Below are 26,434 nucleotides of genomic sequence, written 5' to 3' on the forward strand. Positions count from 1 at the left end.
TGCAAGGAATTATAATTTATAGGAATATATTCATGTATGAATAGCGGCTATATACAGAGCCCTGATTGATTACACAGTGGTGTTGCTGACAAATGCCAATTAGATAGTAGTGTGCTGATAAACGTTTAACAACCAGCTCTCTGATTTGTATCATTTGCCAAATGTTCCTAGTGTAAATCCTCCTACCATGGTCAATTTCAAGCTAACAAGGTCACATCACCGAATGTAAGCTGGGATGAGATGAGCACAATGGGCCTGGAGAGCCTGGACAAGCCGGCCCCAGCACACCGCTGCACGAATGCAAATCAGCCTCCTTCCCCACCAGCGTGGCTCGGGCTGTAACAACCTGTAAAGCCCTATCACGGTTTTTACTTAATGTCACCCTGTCAGTATCAAGTTAGATATAATCTAAAGTGTGAATCTGATATTAATTTGCAGTCCCTTCTTATTAGAATCCTAGCCTCTGTTTTTGAGGGGAATATTTCTGTCCTCATCCTGCTTAAATCCTGTTTCTTGTTATCTGGTTTGGTGTCAGCTGCTGCCTCTAGTTTTTGTATAATGATATTCCACATTCCATAGTAATCTTCATTAGAAATGGACAAACGTATACAGGCTTTATAGGAATTGCAGAGCACAGTTGGTGTTTGTCTGAAAAATGTTTTGAGTCTGAACTTGAAGACTGAATATTTTCCCTCCATGAGCAGAAAAAACAAAAAGAATCTCCACTCTCACCACTTGTATTCACTGTTGCACTGGGTGTTCTAGCCAGTGCAATAAGGCAAGTAAAAGAAATAAAAGTGATCCCAGTTGGAAAGAAATAATTAAAACTGTTCTTAATCATATATGACATGATCTTCTATGTAGAAAATCTGGTCGAATCACCCAAAATGATACTGAAACTAATAAGTGAGTTTAACAAGGTTGCAGTATACAAAATCAATATACAAAAATCAGTTATATTTCTATAAATAAATAACTGGAAATATAAAAATTTAAATATCATTTACAATATCATCAAAAACTATGACACTTGAAATACTTAGGCATAAATCTAACAAAAGATGTGAAAGTCCTGTACTCTGAGATCTATAAAACTTTGCTGGAAAAATTAAAGACCTAAATAAATGGAAAGATATACTGTGTTCGTTGGTCACAAGCCTGAATACGGTTAAGATGTCAATTCTCCTTAACCTCCCAGCAGGCTTTTATGATAGAAATTGATTATATTCTAAAAGTCATATGGGAATGCAAAAGCTAATATAGTCAAAATAACTTTTAAAAAGAATAAAGTTGTACAGCTTACACTCCCAGATTTCAAGATTTATAATAAAGCTACAGTGATAAATGTACAGGCAACTGATTTTCTACATGGTACAAAGGCAGTTCAGTAGATGAAGGGTACCCTTTACAACAAATGGTGCTGGAACCATTGAATATCCATGGAAAAATGGATAACTTTGATCCATACCTTGAGCAATACATAATATTAATTCAAAATGGATCACAGACCTAAAAATAAAACCTAAAACTATGAAACTTCAAGAAGAAAACATAGGAGAAAGCCTTTCTGACATTGGATTAGGCAATGATTTCTCAGATGTGACATCAAAAGCACAATCCATAAAGGAACAAATTGATAAACTGGACTTCATAAAAATTTTAAATCTCTACTCTTCAAAAGACACTGTTAAGAGAGTGAAAGGACAAGCCACAAACTGAGAGGAAGCTATTTGGAAGTCATATACGTGGTAAAGAATTTGTATTCAAAATATAGAAAGACCTCCTGAAAGTCACTAATAGAAAACAAACAACCCAACAAATAAAAAGATTACATGGGTAGCAAGTAAGCACATGAAAGTTGTCCAATATCATTAGTCCTTAGGGAAATGAAAATTAAAACAACAGCAAGATACCACTACATACCTATTAGAATGACTAAGACTAAAATGACCCATCATACCAAGTCTTGGAAAGGATGTGAAAGAACCAGAACTCTCATACACTGCTGGTGGCAATGCAAAATGGTACAACTACTTTGGAAAATGATTTGGCAATTTCTTAAAAAGTGAAACATCCACCTATCACAGGATCCAACCATTCCATCCCTAGGTATTTGCCTAAGAGAAATGAAAATATTTGTGCATACAAAGACTTTTACACGAATGTTCATAGAAGCCTCATTTGTAACAGCCCCAAACTGGAAACTCCCCAAATATCCCATGATAGCTGAATGGTTAAACAGAGGTATAGTCATACAATGGGATATTTCTCAGCAAAAGAAGAATGAACTCTTGTTACACACTGTAACCTGGATTAGTCTCAGAATAACTGTGGTGAGTGAAGGAAGCCAAACAAAAAATGAGAACATACTGTATAATTCCATTTATATAAAATTCTAGAAAATACACACTAATGTATAGCGACAGAAAGCAGATCCATGGTTGCCTAGTGAATGGGAAGGAGTGATTACAAAGCGACACAAGGAAACTTTTAGGGGTAAATGGATATATCCGTTATCTTGTGAAATGGTTTCCCTAGCATCTACATATAACAAAACTTATCAAATTATACATTTTTTAAATGTGCAGCTTATTGTATGTCAATTATATCTCAATAGAGCTTTTCTTTTTGTTTTTTAAAGTATAGATACTGGAATGGTTTTAGTGCCAGAATTCTTAAAATATGCATACCAAGCAGATTAATGATTCGGAATAAAGAAGCAGATGGACTAATTTAACAACCATTTTTAGCACAATTTGTTTGTTCTGGGCAGTGGATTTTCAGTGCTAAGGTATTAGGTAACCAGTCTGATCACCTTCTTCCCTTTAAAGTTGTTTTCTTTTGTTTTGTTTTGGTTAATCTGTATTCATTCACTCACTCACTCATTCAGTAAATAATTATTAAGTACTGACTAGCAGCCAGCACTCTTCTAATACAGATTTTTTTTAAAATGAAGTCTCCATTTCAAGGAACTTGCAATCGAGTGAAGCAGACAGGCAATTAAAATGCAACACTAACAGATCTCTACTCTTCACTGGAAATTATTTTGTGTACCTACTACGTGCCAGACAATGTACAGTAGAAGTGAACAAGCAACTAGGTTTCTATGCCCTGGGAATGTGAAGCCCAAGCTAAGAGATGAACATCAAAGGAGAGACTATAATAAACTGTGTGCCAGGTGGCGGCACGCTGGGGAAGCAACATACAGAGCCGTCATCCCAGACTCCCAGAGAAAAAGATGCTGAAACTGTGGTTCTCTAGTCATTCCACGCCATCTCAAGTAGCTGATTTATACCTTTATTCCCTAATGTTGTGTTCTAGGATGGGAATCTGGATGGTCCTATGTGATCAACACCACAGTCAGTCCTCCCTGAAGCACCCAAAGATAAAATATGTATAATACAGAAAACATCAGGCCCAGGTCCCAACAATATAGGAGATACCCCACTGTGGCCAAGAGATACTTCAACTGTGATTGGGGCATATTCAAGTCATTCCTAAGTAGATGAGATATCTGTTCCCCAAAACTTTCCATTATCCTATCTTTGGAACAGTTCCCCATGTGGCTATTTTTAGCTACATCACTATAGTAAAGTCCAATCAGCTGAGTCATTAAATACTGAGTAATGCCACTGTCTCCCTAATAAGAAAGAATAAATTTTTAAAAATATGGCTAGGAAAGAACGCATATACGTCAAAGGTGCTGTAGAGAGGGGGTAATTCCCAGAGCTGTTTAAATTCCAAATCAAATCACCTTTCAGAAGCCAGCAAGAACATTTATTCAATATCAGATATCAGATTTTCTGTGCTCAGAATCACCTCTCTTTGAGGCCTTCCTCGAGAAGAAACATGAAGGTTTGTTTGTTTGTTTGTTTTTTGCATGAACAGTGCATCAACAGTGTTCCATGAGATAACAAACATAAAAGGATAAAGCAGCTTTTTTTCTACAGTGCAAAGTGGTCTTACATGAAATTTGCTATCAGTTACATCCTCTGAGACCAAGTGTTCACTAGAGTAGTCAAGTAAAGTCAGTGACAGCAGCAAATAAGCATTCTTCTCATCACCTGGCTTTTGAGAGGGGAGCAGTTTTAGTCGGGCCAGAGTAATCACTAGGGTTTCTTCTCTCAGAAATCTTTTATTCCTTTTATTTGTCCTTTCGCTTTATCAGATACCAAACCAATTTTTCCTATATTTAGCACATTGGTCAGTACAAGCCTCCAAAGTAGGCAAGTGTCAAGGAATTATAGATTATTTGAGCTAGAAAGAGTTCAAAAGCATCTAACCCAACCCAATCTCATTTTACAGACAAGGAGACTAGAGCCTGGAGAGTTTGGGGCTTCTCCAATACTATCTCATTTCCATTCATCCAATACATATCTGCAATATGGTATGCATTTGTCAGCAAGTGCCCCCAACATGCTGGGTTGTAAGAGTTACACTAATTTTTTAGATGGAAAAAGTAATGGGACTACTAAGACTTATAAGTCATCTGAGCTATGAAGTGACATAACTGAACTTCAGCTTGGATCTTAAGACTCCGAGTCCAGTGTCCTCTCCAACATATGCTGATTTACAGCTCATAAGGCAGGATTTTAACACTTTCTACCAGAGAAGGAGGACCTGGCAATACAGCCATTTCAATCACTTTGCCATGGCGAACCCTAACACTTCCTCTGCTTACCAGGGGCCTCTGGCTAGGGTCTTGGGCTGTGGGTGTTAACGTTCTTGTTATGCCTTCAACTCTTGCCTGTGAACCTATTTAGATGGGTTCTTACTGAAACTCTTTTCCATTACACACAGAAATGAAATAAATGGAGCACAGAGGACGTTCTTGGGGGAAAAGATCAAAGAATTCAGCTGGTTAGAGGTTGTGTCTGGGGAAAAGGATACTGTGTATGAGGTCTCATCAGGTTTGCAAATCCATCAGATCCCCACTGAACCAGTCATCTACTGTGCATACAAGGTCCACAGTGATGTTTCCACAACACATGTCTATTCACATCTCTCCTCTCTTCTCCTTTGCCCCGACAGCAAAGCACATGCTCATGAACAGGCTTACGAAACTCCTTGTGACATGAGCCCTGTCTTTCTCCATCTGCATCCTTCCTTAACAACCTGACCTGCTGCTCTGCCTGCTTTGTACATGCACACCTGCTTTCCATTCTTACCCTCTCTGAACTTCTCTCTCATGTATAGATCCTGGCACGAGCTGTTCCTTTAGCCAGTGAAACTCTTTTCAACCTTCACAACCCAGCTCAGATGGAAATCTCTCTGAGTAGCCTTGCCTGTGCCCTCAACCCTGTAATAAATGCACCTAGGTTGGGCCTCCTATTCTCTCCATCTCACAGCCCTTAACACACTTTAATGCAAGAGCCTGTTTAATTGTGTCCATTTACCACTATGCTGTAAGCTCCCAGCTCACCAGTGTACCCAATGCCAGGCTCAATGTCTTACACAAAATAGATGCACAGTGATTATGTCAAACAAATGAATGAATGAATGAGTATATGAATGGATGGATAATCCTCTGACTTTGTCAATAAGCAGTTATACTAAAGCTGCTTCAATGGAAGGCAACCAAGAATGACTAGAGGTTTAGACCTGTCTTTCCAAGTGATGTTTTTTTTTGGAGAGTTCATGGGGTCAGCCCAAGGCAGCAATCTCTGTCAAAAAGACCACCCAGATGACACAGAGAATGCATATTTGCCACATATACACGACAGGTTCCAGGAGAATCCAGCTTGCTGTAAAGAATCATCAGCCAACGAAGGAGGCGACTCTAAAAGCAAACATATAACGTCCTCTGTGCTACAGAATTTATTCCTCGTTGATACCTAAATGGAACCTGAGATAGACAGAGGCTTAATGAACAAAGACTCTAAAAGAGGCAGCCTGTCCATGGGTAAAATGAAATCACTCCTGAGTATCTCCAATGGACAGCAGTTATGAGCTCCTGTACACAATTTAAAGGTAATCTTGTAATTTAAAAAGGAAAAAAAAATGCCAATCGAACCTAATGGCAAGTGACATTTTGGCTCAGCTGCGATTAGAATCAAGCAACTTTCTTCTGGTGCTTTAGCGGCAGTGGCTTCCCTGGGTTCACAGAGGGTTAATTCTGTGATCCTTGGGGATGTCTTAATGGCCCTGGTTATCCAAACCTTGATTCAGAGCAGAGGCTGCAGATTATGTTTTCTCTGCACACCCACAGACATATTAGGACCTGAAGTGGAAATGACAGGAGGAGAATATCTCCTTTCTCTTCGGAAATGCCCCAGGAGAGTTTCCCACCACGACCTCCTCAGACCCTGGCTTTACATTAGAGTTATTGTCCTGAGAGGAGATTCAGTTAGAGCCTCCGATTCATTTCTTATAGTGCTCTCTTGTTTATTCTTGGCAGCAACTAACTTGTAAAATTTTATTATGATTTTTTTTCTTGGTTTGTGTCATGGAGGGGATAAAAAAAAGCAATGATTCTATCATCAGTCCTAAATGCAGTTGGATAAATCCACACCAAGGCTGTGTGTCTGCAGGGGAAACAGTGTAACAGGTTGTTCTGTTCCCAGTGGTCATTCTCTGGGTTTAGAGCTGTGTTTCTAACAGCCCAGAAGACTGAAGGAGAGAGGAAAGCGTAAGCTTGCGGGTACCACTGGGATGGCGCTCGAGCTAATGTGGATTTCCGATTTCATCCTCTCACCAGACTGGTATTAGGGTGATCCTTATCAAGCACCATGTGATCAAACCACCCCCACCACCAGTTGGTGATTCACCAAAATTACCACGGCTCACCATAATTGCCACATTGAACACTTCCCAGATTCGACTGCCCCTAGCTTCAAGCTATACTCCAGTGACACTAAAATGTACACGTACCCATTGATGGTCCACTGTTTCATGACTGTTAATGCTTGCTTATGTTGTTCTCTCTCTTAGAACATCCTGTATTTTCTCCCTCCATGCTTTTTCCCCTAACTGCTGCTACTCACTGGTCCAGAATCAACTCCTCAGACATCATCTCCACCAAGCTGGCCCCAAACACCCTATTGAACTTTCATCAACCTACTGAAATAGTCCATTTGATTTTCTTTACCCCTTGTCAGACTACACTCTACCTCACTATTCAGACCAGGCTCTACCCACCTTTATATTTCCAGAACCTAGCACAGCAACTGGTACGTGGGTGTATCCAGTACAGCTTCACTGGACTCTTCATGTTTTAGACTGGAAGTCATTACCAGAATGAGAAGTGATCTCATTTTGCAAGTCTTGGTAGCCATTTCTCCTATTTGCCTGCCTAGCACATTATTTAACTCCACTCACAGTATTCCTTGGTATTTCTTTAAAATTTCTCACTTACTTGTCTATTCTCGTTCTGGATCACAAGCTTCTCAAGGGCAGAAAGTACATCTTCTTTGTTAATGGGCCATGCATAGCACCTAAAACAAAATAGGTGCAGAATAAATAAATGAACGAACAAAGTATGCAGAGAAAGAGTGCCACTGATTAAGCATTTAACACATCTTAAGGGTGGCCTCTGGCAACTCCCACCAGAGGGAGTTTTCTTTGGAAGCCATGATCCCACAAGCATTTCTTCCAAAACAGGAACAGATGGGAGAGAAGCCCTTCCCAGTAGGAGTAATATACCCCTGCCCTGCACCTTCTGTAAAGCCCAGAACACCATACTGCCATAACGTGATGACAGATGAAAACTATAAAATTAAATTCAAGCTCATCTTGCAATTTTGTGTTTAGCCTTCTGTTACCAACCTAGGAGGTGCTTATAAAACAGCTTGAGGATTTACCACTAATACCTTCCTGAAGACAGCATTGTCTTTTGGCAGTCAGGGCTCCACCAAATTTTGTTTGGGTGTTGGCTGTGTTCAGGGGATAGGGAAGGGGCAGAGAAAAACAATGGGATCACTCTTTCAGCTATGAGTTCATTTTAGCTGGGTACAATGGTTTTTGAATTTTTAAAATGGCCCAAATAAAATGGATGGGAACATCCGCAGCCCCAATCGACATGATTGTATTTTCTTCGTCTGGGGTTTGTTGTAATACACATTTCACTCTCTCCTCTACACTGGACCATGTCCATCCCTCTAGCCTGAGGAGCAAGCAGATTCCATTGCCTTTCCCTCCAGCCTCTGGAGATCCCAGGCTTACATTTGATTTCAAGGAAGAAAACCATATTACCAAAGTCAGCATTAGAGCGAACTGTAGTTAACTTGGACAACTCTCTCAAATTTGCTGAAAGTTTCCAGCTAAACCACGATTCTAAGGAACCATTTTAATGGATGGGCTGTGTGACTCAGGTAGGTATCAAATTGGACTCCTGAAGGGCGGGGATGAGCTTCGCTTTACTGTGGTTGGGGAAGAAATGGATGCAACATGGTCAGAGACAGGGCTCTGGCATCAGTTTCATTGGAGCCTATAATTTATACTTCTGCAAGTTGTTTTTTTCAAGTAGGCTTTTTATTAAAGTATAACATAGAGAGAGCAATATGCAAAAGTATCACTACACAGAGAGATGAATTTACACAAACTGAACACCCCCCATATAAGCAGCATCCAGATAAATGAACATTACAAGAAAAACAGAAGCTCTGTCCTTGTTACCCTCTCCATCACTACCAAACTCCAAGGTAATCATTATCCTGACTTCTATGAATTTTGCTTGCTTTCGAATCATACAGTATGGAATCACACAGTATGATCTCTTTTGTACCTGACTTCTTTTATTCAAGGTAATATTTGTGAGATATATCCATGTTTGTATGTAGCTACCATTCATTCTCAGTACTATATATTATCCCATTGTGTTAATATACCACAATCGATTTGTCTATTCCATTGTTGGTGGATGTTGGGCTGCTTCCAGTTTGGGGCTATTAAAAAGGTGTGCCTCTATGAACATGTCTTTTGGTGAACATAGGTGTGCATTTCTGAAAAAGTACATGGGAGTTGACCTGCTGGGTCACAGAGTATCTCATATTCCGCTTTAGATTGATCTAAACTTAAATTCACTTTTCCAATTTCTGGTTGAGGGACCTCAAGCAAGCCATTTAAGATTTCTGAGCCTGTTTCTCTGGCAGTGAATGGGGAATTTTTACGTTGCAAAGTTGTTTTAACGATAAGATCAAGCAGTATAAAGTATCTGGCATAGTTCGGACATTTAAGTGATATTCTTCCTAAAGACATTTAGCATTCAATAAATATTTTATGTGCTCCCCTATCTTTTCAGCCTTTGTTGCAGGTTGGTTGGAATCCCATGATTTTAGCGCTGCCCAGTGGGTATGAGTGGAAATGGGGTGTGCTTCTCACAGGCCCTCAAGCCACCTTCCAGCTCTCTCTTCTGCTGCTACAGCAGGAAGTGTTTGAGTGGTGGCATCACATGAGGATAGAGTTCCCTAGGGTCCCTGAGTGACAGCACGGAGCAGAAACTCCACCGACCAGCGCTGGACGTGTAGCACGAGCATGAAACTTTTGCAGTGTTAGGTCACTGCCTCTTCTAGGGTACACTTATCATCGCATGCCGTGGACAGACAAATCCAGTACTCAACTGATGGGACGTGGCTTCACCCCAATGAAACCATTAGAATTTCCCTTTGAAGAGTTAGTTATGTGACTCAGACTGAACACAGACAGTACATATGACTTCATTTTTGAGTGGCAAGGAAATCTTTTCTTGCTGGGACTAAAGAGAAAACACTGAAAGTGATCTTTTGCTGGAATATGTTAATTGAAGATTCTCTCTTCTCCGTAGAGAAACCAGATTGTAATTCCAAAACTGTGTCTGACGTACCCCAAACATAGCATCGCCTTCACAAAGAGAAGGCCCTTGGTGATTATTAGCTTAAAAAAATAAAATCCTCTCCCACCAGGTTCAAAGCCAGCCTCATTCTTTTGTTCCTATAAAGACTTTCTTTCTTCGTGTTCCCTGGTGTCTACATGGCCTATGAGCTTTCTCCTAATGATTAAACTCTTAAAAATACTACAAAGAATGCTTAATAAGGCTTTTGTGTTTTCCTGGTTGCTATAGAGACTGTTTAGTGTAGGACTTTAAGTACGTGTAAATATGTATTTTGCACAGTGTTTAAAAACACGTATAATTTACCCAGCCATAACAGCTACTTCAGAGTGTTGCAGCTCAGGGCGATAAGGCATATGTAAAGCATTTTACAGTGTGTTATTTATAGTTATTTACTTAATAGCTTACAACAGTTTCTTCCATTGTGCAAAGGAAATAGGCATTTACCCTATTTTAACAATGAATACCATTTACTCCATGGTAGCAATTGATAGTTTTGAGTCCCGGGCAGGCTAGCGAATATGCAATTGGTGTATAATGTTGATGTGGGAACGGAAGCCATGTTGACAGAGAGTTACTAGGAAAACAAAGAGTCTCCCTGATGGAGACTTGAGCTCATTAGGGAAGTTGTTGACTGAGCTACTCTGGCAAGATCGGAGCCCCCTGTAAAGAGGCCACTCTCTGCTTTGAAGTTACCCCCAGGGATGCACCCAAGGGTGAAATAACACCAATAATAACAGCAGCAACAATTAATAGTTACTGAGCAAACCTGACTTGGCCACAGGCACGGTGCTGTTTTGCATTCATGATCTCATTTAATCTTCACAACACGGTGACTCCACGAGATGGGTACTGTTATTACCTTTGTTTGTCAGATAGGGAAACTGAGGCTGGAATGTTACACAATTTGACCAGAATTAGCACAAAACCGGTAGATGGTGGAGCCAGGAGTGGGATCCAGGTGCGTCTCACTCCAAAGCTTGTTCTCTTAAGTGTTGCTCTGCACCGTTCATTTTCTGCCAGGGAGTTCATGAGCCACAGAGGGGTTAGTTCTTTCTCAGCAATACAGCCCTGACCTGTAGCTCATGTGTGTGTGCATACACACACACACACACACACACACACACACACACACACACTTTCCAAGCACATAGAGTTTTGGCAATGGTCAACTCTATTAGCCAAAAAATAAGATGTGACACAGCCATTGAGCTACACTGTCCAGGTCCTTTACACATACATGTCAGCCTTTAAACCTCACCACAATGTCAGGTGAGGGACTAATCACCCCTTTGTTCAGATGCGGAAGCTGACTCTCAGGTCAGCCCTGTCCAACATCACATAGCTTGTTTGCAGCATCATGCAGCTTGTTTTTAAGTTACTCAATACCAGACCAGGCATCACACAAAACACCGTGTCGTTATTTGAAAGCGCAGATACATGTAATGCGGTGTTTCTCAACAATGGGACCATTTGTCTCCTAGCGGACATTTGGTAAGTCCTGGACACATTTTTGGTTGTCACAGTTGGGGGGAATGCTATTGGCATCTAGCAGGTAGAAGCCAGGGATGGTGCTAGGCATCCTACAATGTACACGACAGCCTCTCAAAACAAAGAATCATCTGGCCCCAAATGTCAATGGTGCCAAGGCTGAGAAACCCTGATTTAATGTAAATAAATATAGTCTGAGATGGACTGGGTGATATTATGTCAGTTAAAGTTAAATTGATTAATCAAGTACTTGGTTGCTCATTTATTAGCTTAGTTGAAAAATGAATTTTAAGATTCAGGATTTTAAAACTTTGAATAGTCAACTTGTCATTCTAAAACAACAACAATGTTGTTTTAGAAAGGTACCTAAAATGTTCTTATACACCAAAATATGTTCAATAAAACCTGTGATCAGGATGGACCTTCCAGCATCTGAGATGATATTTAAGGTAAGAGGCTCTGATCTCATCAAGACACAGGGAGAACCAAGAAAGAATGTTTAGTTGCACAGTAAGCGTGATGAAGGAGGAATTATCTGTCTCATTTACTGCAATATTCGTCCTTCTAATTAAAATAGCTAGCACATGGTCAAAGCTCAGTCTCATTCTTCCACTGACTATGGAATACATGTTCCTGGTTTTTCCATAACTGAGTGAGTGACTGGCTCCCAGGAAGAACTGGAAATGGCTCCTGGTGAATCCCCCCACCCCATCTCTCTTCTCTCCCATCTTCTCTTTTTATCCCTAACAATTATATGTTCCTAGATTCAGTCAGTCAGCAAACAAGTATCTGCTGTGTGTACCCTCCTACTGGGACCTCTACTGGAGTCTCTGCTGGGCTGGCACTCATTCTAGTCACCATCTTGATTCCCGACTCAGAGAAAAATGTACATCACTTTTGCAAAATACCTTTAAGCTTCATAAGGTCAGGACTTTTCTCTGCCTCAGTCAGCTCAGTGTCCATGGAGGTGTCCTGTCCTAGGATAGTGGCTGGTATATAGGAAATGTTCACTAAATATTTGTTGACTACCTGAATACATTCTATGACACTTAATAGAATACTCATATTCTATGACGATGAAAAAAACTTAGGAAACAGGAATAAAATTCAAGGTGAGCCAGACTGCTTAGAAAATGTAAACATTAGGATGAAAGCAATTCTGGACAAGTGTTGGGTGGTATGCACAGGTATGAGCCATACCCACAGCAAGGAGGCTGGAAAGGCATCAGAGAAGTGGGAAGAGTCTAGGGGAGTCCTTGGAGTAGAGACACCCAAGGGCTACTGTGTTGGCTAAATGCCTGGTCCGCTTACTGGCATCACAGGGGCTCTTTTGGGATCCCAACCTTGAGTGTTTTCACTATTTTAGCTACTTATACTTTGTCCCTTACTAGACCCAACCTTCTCTCTTCCATAATGAGCTGTCAAAGGTATGAGCCTAGATTCCCCAGAGCCCTTCCCTTAGGGGATCCTGGACTCTAGGATTCACCCTTGAGACGTAAAGGTAAAAAGAACTCTCCTTTATGGAGCCCTGTGCGTGTGTCAGGTATTGAGCTAAGTAGTTTATATCTATTATATCACGACCTTAATCTTAATTAAACTCTCACAAAGAGGGTGCAGCTATTCCCATTTTTTAGTTGAGGAAACTGAGAAGTAGATAGTTCACATACTGGCTAATTGCTTTCGGCTTTTTAAAAATGCAGTCTAAAGAAGATGCCAAGTTTCTGGGTGGGAACTCAAAACAAGAGACTGGTGATGATGTTAAATGTCAATGCCAGCCCTTCATGTCATCACTGGCTTAGCTCCAGCTCCAACCATGCAGCTTTGCTGGGATTTTCAAGTAAGGAAGCAGGAAGGTGCTAAAAGATTTGGGGAAAATTAACCAAGCCAGAAGAGCTGTAATAGGAGGAAGTTAACAGTGTCAATCATTGAGTCCAAGAGGATTTAAGGAATTATAGTGTAACATTCAGCTAGAATTAAGATCTAGCCAGTCTGGTCCATGGGCACAATATGGGGACCAGTAGAGTCATCAGTGGAAGTAATGCCTCAAATCAGACAGGTGCTCAAGCATCAGGATTACATTCATCCAAATCTAGGAGAGAGCTGCAGGTCACATGGTCCACCCTGGACATTCAGGCTGTCTTGAAGTAGATGAGAGGCAAGACTGCAGCCCATGGGATGGGTGCAGGTCCAGGCTCCATTCACAGCATCAAACTAGAAAAATATCAGGTAAATCTCTATATACATGCATCTATGGAAAAGGGAGGAACAGGAGGCATTTATCTGACAAATACTCATTGAGATTTTTCTATATTCCTGACACTGGAGATGGAGCTGCGGGCAAGAAAGAGGCACTACCTTCACCGGGTTTACAGTCCAGCAAGAGAGACAAGATACAGGTCAGCCTCTGTTCAGCCCTGCTGCAATATTCACCAGTGGAGAAAGTGCTGCTGACCCTCTACAGGCTTCTTACTCAAAATGTGGTCCACAGACAGCAGCCGCAGCATCACCTGGGAGCTTATTAGGAAAACAGAATCTCAAGCCTCACCCTAGACCTCCTCCTGAATCAGAATCTGCATTTTGGTAAGATCCCAGGGGACCCATGTGGTCATTAAAGTTTGAGAAGCGGTGGTCTACAAGCCCCGCTTCCAGAGTGGGGTCTTTGGTGAGTCCTCCGGGCACGCAGGGTGTGTCACCTCCTGCCACGACATCCTCAGAGATATGAAGGTTACACCAGAATCAGCAGAGATGAGACAAAGGGGAAGCAAAGTGTACTCTCAAGAGCTCCTGGAAATAATTACTGTTCTCTTAATAATAAATGAATAGGCTGTGGTCCCAGAACACACTGAGAACAAAGCAAAACATGTCAATATAAAATCCAGCAAATAAAACAATCAATTTAAAATAGATTTCTCTAAATGGCTGCCTGCTTGCTCTAAGTGCCCCGCCTCTGGACTCCCATAGCGTCCTGGGCTTATTTCTCCCTCAGCCCTTATTTTTGATCTTGAAATTTTCTGTTTCTGTCTCCCATTCTAGACTGTAAGTTCTTTGAGGGCCCTCTTTCCTGAAAAGATTTTAATAAAGGGTCCTGGCATAAAAAAAAGTGTTAGAGGCAGTGGTAAAAGACTGACAAAACAGTTTTCTATGTGAACTACTTTCAACAGAAGAGTAACTCATACAGTTCTAAATTCCTTCCCAAGTATGAGCTGAAAGGTCCACCCCCCACCCCCACGCTTTCGCTGCCCATCCACCCCCATGTAAAGTTCTAGATTCTCAGGGCCTCATGTCAGCAATTAGCATTTGCCAGCCCAGTGGCTGGAGTCTGTTCTCTTCTAAGACTTTCTGAAGTTCACTAAAGACAACAGATGATACTCAGGTATCTCTGCCTTTCCACACTGACTCTGGGCTTACTTCAGCAGATAGGACAGAAGCAGAAACTTCTCGATATAAACTCAATATAAGCAGAAACTTAAAGGGCCATTTCCATTTACTCTCTCTCATTGCTGTGTCTTTGGCTTAAGATCAAGCCTGGACTCACCTGCTGGAAGATGCAGAGTCCAGAACATGGGGAACCCAGTCAAGATCAGCAAAGCTGCCTAACCAACCTGCACCCAACCTCAGAGAAATAGCTAAGCTCTACCAAGCCCAGCTCGATCCACTAGAACCGCCTAACCATCTGCAAATTCAGAGCTAGGTAGATGTGCATCACCTTGAATCACTGAGTTTTCCGACGTTTGTTACACAGCAAGAACTAATTGCTGTAAGACATCAAGTAGAAGCAGCTTCCATTCAGAGAGCATTTAATTCCTTTCACACATAAATCCTCTTTGCATTTGAAATCCTTGCTCATGCTGAGTGGCCTTTAGGTATGGTTCAGGAAAAAAACAAAACAACAACAGCAACAAAAAAAAAACTATGGAAGCAGACCCTACCTTCAAGCATAATCACATTTTGGTGACACCTGGAAAGTCATTTAGAAGCTATATTGAGTCAAGAAATGACTCCCAGAGGCTACTAATAGCAGGAACATTTTTAGAGTCAGTCTTGTTTCTTATTGTCAATGGAGGATAACTGTGTAAATTAACGCTTGTGTGGATATGAGGAGCAGAGAACAAATCATTTAAATAATTAAACAATTAAAAGGGGGAGTTAATTAAAGATGTATTTATCAGGACTCTTCTAGTCGTAAAGGATGGAAGCCACACTCAGAACAAGCCAGAAATAAGGCCCACATTGGCCCACCTGACTGAGAAGTCATTCTCAGAAGGCTGCTGAGATACATCGTTCCCAGGGCTCCAGTGTTGTCTGTTCCCGTTTTTGCAATCAGCACACATCTCCTTCAAGCATCTGGGGGAGACACTACAAGCAGCAGGGCCTCACCTCATCCTTGTAACTTGGAGGCCCTGAGAAAGAGTAGTTTTTCCTAACAGGTCTGGCTCACAATGCCAAAGGAGGCCTCTGACTGGCCTGACTTGGCCCAACCATGGCTGAACCAATCATGATGGGCAGAGAGGTGGTGTGCTCTGATGGGCCAGGCCTGGGCATCGGGCCAGTCAGCAAGGTCAGCCCTTCCTGAACAACATGTACTGGGAGAGGACTGGTTTCCCAAATAGCAGTTCTGGGTGAATTACACAGCTCTGTTCCTGACCAGCTGGGTGACTTTCTAAAAGTGATATGACTTCTCAGAGCATCCGTTTTCTCAGCTATTCAATTCTCAGCAGAGGTTACAGAGTCTACCTTGGATAGTTGCTGGAAGGAATCTGTAAAGCTCTATATGGAAGCAAGTTCTAATTCTACCTCGACTGCTACTACCATCAGCACTGTTGCTGCTACTAGAGTTATTACAATTAATAATAACACACCATGTGGGGCTCACTTTGGTCAATAATCAAAGAAACTGTGAAAGCCAAGTGTCTCTTTCAATGCCTTTGAACCCAGCTGAGTGGCCTTAAGTCGGAGAAGCTGGCTGTACCCTCCCAAATCCACTTCGAGTCTCTCTTTGTGTGCACGTGTGTAGGTCTGATTTCTGACTTCCTTTATTTCTGCCCCTTTCTCTTTGTCCCTAACTGCCTCTCCCCAGCCCCTGTATTAAGTTGTCTGTCTTTTATCTGTCGTCTCTTGGTTTCCCATGATGCCCCATTTTCCCAGGTCCCCTGCCTAGGTCCCACTCCCCTCCCTCTCTCACCCACACTCCCTAGTGGCCTTGACACTCTCATCATAGACCCTCCCTTGCTTCTACCATGCCAGCAGGACTGTCCTGTGCTTCCTTTTCCCTGTCAGAAACAGCTGTGTCCTGTCTTGACAGCTTAAACAAACATATTTTAAAAGGCAGCTCATGCCAACCTCTGGATGCTCGAGCCAGCACTGCCGGCTGATCCCCTACAAGAGTGAGGGTTCACCCAGCTTGCCAAACCTGAGGCCTCCATGTAGGCACAAAGGCCCCGAAGGGGTCCCCTGGCTGCTGTCATCCAGCCAAAGGTCCCCTCCACCACCCAGACACCTGAGGAGCAGCAATGCTAAGGTGAGCACCCTGCTATTTGTTAGCAGTGGGCCATCAGGGAGTTTCCAAGCTTGGCTTTGATGAAACTGAAAAGGTTAAATCATTAAATGTTCGGAGAATGTGAAGCTGGCACCCGGCCCTGTGTTTTCTGTAATATCCATTATTCCCGGAGAACACTGCTGCTTGCTGGGCTGGGAGGTACTCAGAAAGAGGGAAGGATCACCTGCTCACCTCTCAGCTGTAGGAGTGCCACCACCAGGGTGAGGGACCACGTGGGTGGTCTGGAGAAAGACTTCAGGGGCAGGGGAAGGGCCACCCAGCCTGGAGGGGGTGCAGTGGGAAGAACAGAGATGAAGAGGGGGCAGGTAACCTGATAACTGCCGTCGATAGCTCCTCCGTAACGGATCAGACAGACATCAAGAAGCACCTGTTATGTGGATGGTGCTTGCGCGTATAAATGACTGGCCCCTGCTCACATCTCTGGGAAGAAGGCCTAAATACTAGTTTTGTCCCAGAACATTTCGTCCCTGTGCACACCCTCAGTTTCTGTGTGCACACCTCCCGACTGTGGTCAGACTTCTCTGAATTCCAGAATTCTACCTCCGACCACGTTTGTGCCATCTCCTCTGTGATGTATCAAAGGGGCTTGGGCTCAACATGCCTAAGATTACACTCAAGCTCCCCCTACCCTGCCACGTACCTGGTTCTGCCCTCTCTCAAGAAATGGTCCTACCCATGTGGTGCACCACCGAGTCCCTGGACAAAGTCCTCACCAGCTCTGTTTCCCTTGCCTCTGCATCTAATCCCTCCCAGGGTCCATCAGTTCACCTCCCAACCGAATCTCCAGCACATCCTGTCACTTCTTCGTAGTGGCCACACCTCTACTCTGACACCACAGCCTCTTGGCTGGGCTCTCACCCAGACAAAGGCAACAGCTGCTCACTGACGTCTCCATGTAGTCAGAACGATCCTTTCGAGACGCACATCTGATCAAGGCACCCACTGCCTGCTCAGAACCCTTCAACTACTCTGAGGACAACGACCCAGAAATTTTCACAAAGTCCTAGTAGGCGTGCTCTGGCCTCCCCTCTCCCCTCTGCTCTGGACACTGACTCTCCCTCAGTTCCCCAAAAATACCAGGCTCCTGTTTGCCCGTGTTAGCCCTTCCATCTAGAACTTTCCTCCACGCTCTCTGCCATTCCATCCTCCTGCTGCAATTTATGTCATAGAGGTAACTGCACAGTTTTGATTCGTCAGTCAAAAGTCTAAAACTGTATACAGAAGAAATTCTCCACCCACCTCTGTCCTCCATTCACCCAGTTCCCTCCTCATACTCAATCCCCAGCTCCAGATACTTTAAGGGATTTTTTTAAAGCATATTTGAACACATCCACACATATATGACCTTCTTCCAGGTTTTATACAAAGGGTAGCACAATATATACAAGATCTGTGCCTTGCTTCCTTTTTTCACTAAACAATATACCTTAAAGATCATTCCATTTTGGGCCAGCAACTGATGCCTCCTTTTTTATAGCTGCATAGTATTCCATGCTATAGTTGTTCCATAATTTATGCAAATCATTCCCCATTCACAAAGCCATATGCTTTTTTCTTTCTTTTTCTCTTTCTTTCCTTCCTTCCTTCCTTTCTTTCTTTCCTTCCTTCCTTTCCTTCCTTCCTTCTTTCTTTCTTCCTTTCTTTCTTTCTCTTCTTTCTTTCTTTCTTTCCTTCTTTCTTTCTTTCCTTCCTTCCTTCCTTTCTTTCCTTCCTTCCTTCTTTCTTTCTTTCATTTTTTACTATTTTGAACAAGATTGTAGCAAGTAATAATGTACATATAGCTTTGGGAGCAAGTTTAGCTAAAGGATATAACCCTAGTAAAGGAATAGCTGGGTCTAAATGATTGCATACTTGCAATTTGGATAAATGTTGCTAAATTGCCTTCCATGGGGGTTTTAAATGATACTCTCACTCACAAGAGCCTGTTCTCCACAAGTTAAAACATTGCTTTTTTTTGTTACTCTGGGAGGTGAAATATGGATTTTACTAGATATTTTTAAATGAAAGACTTAATAATTACCCAGTGCTATGCTTTCACTAATGATATCTAAGCAGCATACTGGGGACATAAGTGAAGTTGCTTGTGTCCAGAGACAACTGGACCCAGGTCACCCAGACCCAGATATCTGGTGGCCTTGGGCATCAGTATCTCAGCAACCTGGACATGGTACTACTTGGGAAACTATGATCTCAAGGAAAAAAGAATGTTACTGGTCCACTTCTATCATTTAAAAATGGGTCATACATCCAACTAACACAAAGATGTATTTGGGTGCATATGAATTAGCTGGAGTAACAAGGGAACATTGGCGAAAAAAAAAAAGAGGAGACTGGAAAGGACACTTCGGTCTGGATTATAAAGAAAAATGCCTTCCCCAAACTGTGTGTGTGCAACCTCATACTCAGCTGCTTATCAGACTGGGTAGCTGATGAGATGGGCTCAGAGGGTCAGAGTGAATGAGACCACAGACTTGGCATCCAACAGTCCTGGCGCGAACCCCACCTCTAGCACTAGATGTGGAGCCTCCCAGAAGTTACTTGAGCTCTCTCGGTGACTCAGTTTCTTCATTTGCCATATAGGGTAATAATGTCATTGGGTCGTTAGGAGGATTAAGTTAGATAAGCCACAAAGATTGCAGAGTGTTATGCCTGGCGCCCTAAATGGTATTTATTATTCCCTAATAATGAGGGTCATCATTATTTTATGCCACTAGTGTGTGAGCTACAACTCACTCAACAGTGCCAGGTACACGGGCCATGGGCCAGGCAGAACTGGGTGTCTTCCTGGGGTCTGGCTTCACTAGCTGCCTATCACGGGTAACCGTCTCAGTTTCCTCGCCTATCGACTGGGGATAACACGTAACTCAGATGACCTTTATAAGGATGGGAGCAGATCACGTAAATGCTAGAGTGCTTAGCACATAAGAAACTCCTCAATAAGTAGTAGCATCGTTTCCAATCTCAGCATCCAGCAGAGAGAAAGGCCTAAGGGAAATGCTTGCTGGGTTTTGTCTGGTAGGTTTTTTTTTGCTGTGAGAAGTTGAGCAGGTTTCTCCTGCAGCTTGGACACAGATGCATCCCACCCCACCCCCACAAGAAGATCTGCAGCTTCTTCCTTTCCATCAGGTCGATGCTGTGGGCCAAATGGAATCTGCAGCTGTGGGCCCCAAGCCCTTTCCATCCAGCTCCAGAAGTCGAAGCTCTAATTCACTCTGAAAGGGCTTCAGCACCACCCCTGTGAGGTCCTTAAATGTTTTATGAGCTCCCTGAAATGCTCAGATAATTAAAAACACTTTCTTAATTTAATAGCTTGGCTTAATGAAACCGGGACTTTATGTTTTATTTGGAAAGGGGTGAACATCCCAGTCACACTTATTAATATTTTTAAGACTATGCCCAATTGTGTCCAGGGATGGAGGGAAATCATTGCTTCCAGGGGGAAATGGGCTTTTCTGAGCCTGTGACAAGTCTTGGGCTTATTAGAGCTCATTACATCCAGGAAGCCTGAAAACCTAAATTAGCAATCATCGCATATGACGTGGCAGGCTATTATTAAGGAGGCCACTTATTATAGAAACATGGAATTCTCAATTAAAAAATAGTCCACCCAGGCCCCAAAGGTCCAGTAAGATTACCTGTGCCATCCAGATAGTCATTTCAAAGGCTAAAGCAGAGAGAAGTCTCCTCTGAGAGCAACTTTTTCTGTCAAGTCAAATAAGCATGATCCTCTTAGGAGAAAAATGCCGTAATTCAAACAGGTTGAATGCAAACCCAAATGGTCTGGAGTGACAGGGGGTGGAGGTATCAGTAAGAGCCAGGAATGCCAAAGGGTAGTGGTCACTTGGTGTCCAGGAAGTGGGGATTCTTTAGAGGGCTCTGCTTGCTTCTTTCCAGGGTGGCCACATGCTACAATGGGATGAGCTTGGACTTCAAGGTCAGATGCAGTGGTGCTCTGGAACTTGCACAGCTCAGGAAAGCACATTGTACACATCTCTTCCCAACTCCACGGTCAATGGCATCATGTTGGTAGCGTGAAATCAGCCGTGGTGGGAGTATTTATACCATGGAGACAGGCAAACACTGCAAAGCGGTGCTTTAACTTTTCTTCAGAGAGCTGGTTGTTAAACATTAACCAGCACCACACAGCCGGCCCAGTGTGATGATGATCATGGGAAATTTATTTAACTTTCCTGAGCCTTAGCTTCCCTATTAAAAGTGGAGATGAAACAACTTTCCGTGTGTGTGGCTTCATATTTTTTTTCTCTAAGGCACTCATCCTTACCTGACATTACAATAAATCTGTACCTGTTTATGTTGCTGTTATTGCGCTACTATGTCTTTCTCCATAAAGCTCCTTTGTTTATCCAAAGATGTTTATCAAGCACCTACTATGTCCCAGGCACTGTGATGCAGCAGTGAACAAAACAGAAGTCTCTACCCTCGTGGAATATACAAAGCATAAACAAACGTGTAAAGGGTGTGTACCCCAGATGGTGTTAAGCGCTAAAGGGAAAGATGAAGTAAGGTGGGGAAGAGGACGTGGTAAGATAAGAAGCAGGCGTTGAAGTTTTCACTAGGGTACCACGAGAGCATCACTGAGAAGGTGACATATGAGAAAAGAATTATAAGAGGCAAGAAGATGAGCCAGGTGGCCACGGGGAGACGAGCATGCCAGGTGGAAGGAGGAAGGGGCAAACAGGTAGGACTGTGCCCGCAGTGTGTGAGAACCACATGGGGGCACTGTGCTTGGAGCAGAGGGATTGAGGGCAAGGACAGCAGAAGATGAGATGAGAAGGGCAACAGAGACCAGATGTCACAGGGCATCATACAACTGACAGAACTTCCTGCAAGGACGGAAATGGTCTATATCAACGTTGCCCATGATGGTAGCCACTAGCCGTGCATGCCTATGGAGCATTTGAAGTGTGCTTAGTCCAACTAAGGGACCTGCACTATCAATTTTTAATTTTATTTAATTGCAAATAATTTTCATTTAAAAAGCCCACATGTGGCGAGTCGCTGGAATCTGCGACAGCTCGGTTACAGGCCACTGTAAGTGATTTTGGCTTTTGCTCTGCGTGAGATGAAGAGCCATCACGGGAACTGAATGAAGCAGTTCTGCCTGAGCTTGCAGGGGCTCACTCTGGCCACTCTGCTCTGCAGGGAAGGCCAGGGAGGAAGCGACTGCAATCATCCCGCAGGACTGACACGTGGCCCCAGGATGGAAGGGACTGTATTTTGCTCTATTTCCAGCTCTTAGAACGTTTACTAGAACATATTAGGTATTTAATAATTTTGAGGGGGATTGAATTTTAAAAATAAGTTCATGATTGGCTTACTCAAGGAAGTTATTTCTGCTTTGTCTCAATTTTATGGCTTAGCAATGACGTGCGGTCCAGCTTCTCTGTGGGTTTATGTAGATAAGAATTTTGCTGAGAATAAATATCATTCAATACAATCAATACATCTCAAAGCTTATCCCACAGACCTGAGTTTCATGGAACGTTAATGAGCGCCAAATATTAAAAGATAGACAGATAAAAAGTTCTACGAAGAAAAAAATCGGGGAAATGCTGGTGGATGCAAAATAAAAATGCCTTTACCGCAGTATCAATGCCTTTAATGCACTAATATAAATTGTGTGGCTCCAACAGGGGATAAACACGTGGGATGTATTTTCCAACTGTTTTTGACAATAGATCCCCTCGTCTTGCCTTAGTCGAGCATCTGGCTCAGTGGTTGTTCAACAGAGCACTCTTTAGGAAATATTGTGTTCGATTGCTGAGTAATGGAAAGAGAAGGCTGAATGTAGGCTGCCACCCCCAGTCCTTCCCTAACACTTCACCCTGTTGTATTTTCTCTGTAGGATTTAACACTGTCTCCAACTATTGCCTTCATTTATGTGCTGACTTGCTTACGTGACCGTAACTTATGCTAGGGTGAAACCCATGGGAGTTGAGGGGTCTGGCCTATTCTGTTTCCAGATGGACTTCAGTGCCTAGCACAGTGGAAGGTGCCAATAAAGAGCATTCACTGAAAGACTGAGCTGGAATCTGTGATGACTGAATCCCTAGGATTCTGTGGAACAACCCTTAACCAGGCTCTGTGAATACAAAGGAGAATCTGGCACAGCCCCTGCCTTCGATTTTCTCACTATGAGTCCAGGATTAAATATACATTCTTGAGAAGCAAACTGGTGAGAAAGGATAGAATCTGACAATTAGTGATCCCAGATAAATGCTATGGGAATTCAGTCCTTGGAGTCACTGGGGCTGGGTGTGTCAGGGGAGTCTTTGGAAGACGTGCAACTTGGGTCAGCCTTCGCAGTGACGGTCAGAATGCCACAGAGAGGCTGGGGAAGGCATGCCAAGCACAACAAATGGTGTTTGCCCAGCACAGAGCAGGACATGCGAGTGGACAGAGGCCAGTCTCCTTGGGTGGTGAACTGCAAGCTCCAAGTCTCACCCACCTGTGCTCAGCTCTCTGCACAGAGTAGGTGGTCAAAAGGGGCGACCAAAAGGTCAGCAGTACAAATAGCTAATGTTAGCTGAGGGCATGTGCTAAGCATTTTGCCAGGATCACCTATTTCATTTAACTTTCCCAGCAACCTAAGGGAGGGACGTTATACCACTTCCATTGATGAGGAAGCTGAGGCTGGACTAGGAGTGAGAGAGTCTTAACCTCTATGCAGTACTGCCTCCTCAAATAACTAGATGTCCTGAGATCCATGGTGCAATAAAGATTACAGTACAGGACATAGATGCTGAAAGCATCCCAAAGTTGGGATCTCAGAGGTAGAAAGACCTATATTTGCTGGACAGGGGCATGGGAGGGCTCAGGGAACTTTTCACAAAGAAGGTAACATTTCAGCAACATTTTGAAGAAAGGATGTCTCCACTTGGCAAAAGAAAGATGGAAGGGTGAGCTTCATAGGCAGGAGGCCCAGCATGGGTAAAGGCGGGGAAGCATGAGACAGCATATGTGTTCGGCATCACAGGCAAAGGCCAATCTCTCCCAATCCACGTTTGAGTGAGTGTTTGAATATTCAAATCAATGTGTAAGAAAAGCAACGACTGCCAGACCTCGCAGGAGTCATAAAAAATTATTTCTTTAGAATGTTCTGGCAACAAAAAGCCAATTAAAGCCCCAGGAGTCGGTGACTGAGCATACAAAAACCAAATCCTTCTGAGGCCGTATCTCCTCTCCTCTGGTTCTTTCTCCTCATTGATCGTATTTAATTGGAAAAAGTGGCCATGGGTAAACCGACTGTGGGAGCATGGATCTCACTTAAAATGGGCCCCATAATAATTATTGACTGTACCTTCTATAATAAGCCATATAATTTATCGCTCCAGCTTCGCTTCCTGGGCCTCATATCAATACCACTCACGTGCAGTGGTAGTGGGGGAATAAGTGTCAAGCAGTGAGCACAGACTTATTTAACACTTTATCCCTTAAATTCACTCTCTTTGTGGTATATCAGCCACAATCACGGGCCCGTATAGCCCCTAGTCGGGAGAAAAATGGCATAGGATAGAGGAGGGAGGCAAAGCCTTGGTGGCAGGCTGACCTGTCTTTGATTACTGTTTTTGCCATGTATTAACAGTCTATGACTGTTTTCCCACCCCGAAAATATGAGTACTATCTTTTAGTGTTGCTGAATAAATCAAAATCAATAATGTATATAAAGAGTATGACTCAAGACTTAGTATAGTAAGTGTTTGATATATGCTTGTTTCCTAACTACATTTTCTGTCATTCATGGGACAGGATCACCATTGGTCCCTGTTGAGGGCTTACTCCATGTTCTGCTCTGAGTTGGGTATGGTGGAGGATACACAGGATGGAAAAGATGTGTCTTTGGCTATAGGGGGGTTGGGGTCTGGCTGACGGTACAAGTTTTACAGACATGATAGAACTAGAGAGAGAGGACAGTTTTCAATGAAATCTGGCTTCTGAGTGCTGAAGGAATTCAAAGGATGCATGGTGGAAGGCTTGCATAAGGAGATGAGACTTACAGAATCACTAGGATTTAAGGTGGTGGACAGTTAGGGAAGGAGAACATGATGAGCGAAGATCCCAAGTTGAGACGGTCTTCAGACGATTAAGAAAACTTAACTATGAAACCTGTTAATATTCAAGCTTTAGTCCTCAAACTGGTAACAGAGTGGGCTCCAGAAAATTCTAGGAAGGCACAGGATTTGAAAACAGAAACTTATGATTCCTCAGATATCAAAGTGGGGTTTTGTTGGTGGTTGAAACTCTCCTGATTGTAGATCTATATGCGTGGATCTCTAAGATGGTACAATTCACCTTTGCATCTTCACATAAACATTAGTCATTTTAATGAAGCAAAACCTAAGGATGCTCCCTGTCATCATTTCAAAGTGATGCTCCAGCCCACACTGGGGAAAGGAACGCTGCCCCCAGGCTACTAATCACTTCAGTGTTTCTTCATGTCCCCAAAGACCAGTCCATATTTAGAAAAACTATGCCTGGGATTTCATGACAGAGTATACATGAAAACTGCTCAGATCAATCGTTTATCTTCTTTCATGGCTTTGCACGACTTGAAGAAGAATGCATGTTGGGAGAGAGAAGCCATCAAGAGCTCCTGTGGTTTGGGTTTTGCTGAATGTGATGCTTAGTGAGAAATTGCTCTGGGAAGATGAGGTGAAAAGACTAATAGATATGGGACACAGGCAGTAAGATACCATTAAGTCACAATCAGTTTATGCAGAATGGCTGCCAAGTCCAAACAAGAACCATTACCTGTTGCTCTACCCTCTGGGGTCTTTGCATAGACCCATGCCAGCTACATCTAGGTCTACATTTTTTTTTTGTTTGTTTTTTAGTTTATTGAGCAGCTGCTATATACAAGTCCGTCTCCTGGGGAAGCAAAGATACAAAGGCAAGGTTCCTGACAAAGGCAAGGTTCCTGATTTAATAAACTAAGAATCTTAGTTTATTAAATCACAACATATATCCTCCATCGATTCACTTGGATAATAGGTTTCAGTATTAAATGATTTGAAAACAGAGTTGAATCCACTGACCCTCCATATCCACTGTGATATCTCAGTACGAGGACAGCTTCTCCCTTTTTTTACTTTCCCACCTGGCCAACTCCCAGTTAGTCAGTCACCCTTCAAGGAGGAGCTCAAGGTTTTTCTTGGCTTGGGTAGATGAGAAAAGTCTTATTTATTCCCTCTTTTATGTCATTGCCTTGCTGAGTACGTATTATACTTCTCTTGTAGCCTTAATCACTCCATAGTAATAAACTGTAAATTGTTTCAGCGATGCTTCTGCCTTTTTTTAAAACTAGACTTGAGCTCCTTGAGTAGTAGTCTTTGAATTTTTCATTTCTACACCCGGCATCTAGTTCAGTGCCTGACTTGACACACACTTGTTACCTGAGTATGCTGAATAATGAGGCTGCTATTATATTTATGCTCCTCTGCATGGAAACATGTATTCAGTCCATTCTTCCAACTCAATTCCCACTCTTTATTCAGGTCCAGCTTAAGACTCATTGTTTAGATAATACCCTGACCTAACCCACCCATTCTGGCATTTTCCCA

The 26,434-nt window shown here is 42.7% G+C and overlaps 1 long non-coding RNA gene across 1 annotated transcript in view; it reads right to left on the reverse strand.

Annotated features, from left to right (window-relative positions):
- Positions 1–26,434, reverse strand: part of LOC149744708 (uncharacterized) — a 333,956-nt gene that overhangs the window by 73,860 nt on the left and 233,662 nt on the right. The window contains exon 3 of the long non-coding RNA XR_016391032.1: positions 7,355–7,433. This is a non-coding gene — a long non-coding RNA (uncharacterized LOC149744708). The remainder of the gene's footprint in view (positions 1–7,354; positions 7,434–26,434) is intronic.

This window comes from Delphinapterus leucas, chromosome 20, assembly GCF_059928025.1.
Source record: "Delphinapterus leucas isolate spDelLeu-1000000601 "Yukka" chromosome 20, BTC_Dleu_Yukka2, whole genome shotgun sequence".
NCBI lineage: Eukaryota > Metazoa > Chordata > Mammalia > Artiodactyla > Monodontidae > Delphinapterus > Delphinapterus leucas.